The following is a 1,966-nucleotide window of genomic DNA, read 5'->3' on the forward strand; positions in this document are numbered from 1 at the left end:
AGAAAGTAAGTAAAAAATAAAGACGAACTTTTTATAGAAAGTAAGCAAATGGAATGCAAATTATACTTAAAAAAAAATCTAGTTCTATTTTTGGTAAAATAATTTGAGTTAAAACCGTTTAGTTTCATATTACTCCAATTACGCTATTTATTATCTGTTCCATTATTTTAGCTTTCTTGATAATTTGTTATTTACACTTTCCTTTTATAGTTTTGTATGTATAATTCTCTTCTCCCGCATAGGATCAAGATGTGATTCAAATGTTTGAGTTTTTTTCTGTTTTTATCCCGTACCAGAAAAGGAAATTTTTGGTATAATTATTTGGGTTAATGAGTTTAAATTTTACCTGGTCTTTTATTAAAATTTGGTTTTAGGCCACTAATTTTATTGAGACTTTTTAATCATCAAATCTACTTGTATGATCAAACATGTTGTAAATGTGAGATTACACTAGATATACTATTATTGTACAACTGTGTATTTATTTGAGCTCTTTTATTAAAATTTATTTTAGGCCACTAATTTTGTTGAGACTTTTTTTTTTATCATCAAACATGGTTTGTTCAATTATGTATATACTTGAGGTCTCTTATTAAAAAATTTCTTTAGACCATTAATTTTATTGAGACTCTTTGATCATTAAACTTGCTAATATGATCAAACTCACTTGTGAGATTACACTAGATATATTATTGTAGTAATAATTGTATTTAATCTCCTAATACATGTGCACCAGAGAGTCAGGGTAAAAAAAGAGATCATAAGATATTTTTCTTCATTTTTGATCTTTTAAATTATCTTGATTATCTTTGTTTAGTTATTTTTTGTTGCATCTGTTCATATGTTATATTTGTCATATTTATATTTCAGTTATGGAACAATCTCTTAAAAATTCAAGAGTGATTTGTGTTATTTTGGATCTGATTTAAGTTTTGATGATTTAACTGTTAGAACTGAAATAAGCAGGTGTAATGTGGAAGCTAGCAAAGCAAACCTCGAAAGACCACGAGTAAGAAGACAAACGAGAAATATACCAAAAGACACAAAGATTTAACGTGGTTCGGTCAATCGACATACGTCCACAAAGGAGATGAGCAATCCACTATATAAACATGAGAGTACAAAATATAGAGAGAAACAACCTCAACCAATTCACTCGAGATACAAGGAGGTACACAAAATTCTCCTCCATAACTGCAACTCTCAAAACCCTAGGACTACATTGTGAATGCTGATTAAGTTAGAAGGAACAAGCCTATATTTATAGAGTCCTAAAACCTTTCCTACAAGAAAAGGACTAGTCAAAATATTAAAACCTTTTCCTAAAAGGAAAACTTATTTATTGTAAGAAATCAGGGCAAATAAACCTCAACAAATCTCTCCCTTGGCCTGAATTTCTGACAAAATAAATTTGTCCACCTTCTTCACATAATCTTTAGGATTTTGCATCTCTTCTCCATAATCTCCTTCATCAAATCTACGTCTCGACACAGAGAACCTCTCTGAAACAATTTCTCCAACAAAAATCTTCATTACTATCAAAAAAGGTTGCGGCAAGAACTGCACCCGCTAAGATGAACACTCATCTCTAACCTGGTTCAATCATCGATTATCGAACCACTGAACCTGACTCCATCATTGAATCTGGCTCTGATACCACTTGTTAGGACCGAAATAAGCAGGTGTAATGCGGAAGCTAGTAAAGCAAACCTCGAAAGACCACGAGTAAGAAGACAAACGAGAAATATACCAAAAGACACAAAAATTTAACGTGGTTCGGTCAATCGACATACGTTCACAAAGGAGATGAGCAATCCATTACATAAACATGAGAGTACAAAATATAGAGAGAAACAACCTCAACAAATTCACTCGAAATACAAGGAGGTACACAAAATTCTCCTCCATAACCGCAACTCTCAAAACCCTAGGACTACATTGTGAATGTTGATTAAGTTAGAAGGAA

This window comes from Solanum tuberosum, unplaced genomic scaffold (assembly GCF_000226075.1).
Source record: "Solanum tuberosum cultivar DM 1-3 516 R44 unplaced genomic scaffold, SolTub_3.0 scf00494, whole genome shotgun sequence".
In the NCBI taxonomy this organism is placed as follows: Eukaryota; Viridiplantae; Streptophyta; class Magnoliopsida; order Solanales; family Solanaceae; genus Solanum; species Solanum tuberosum.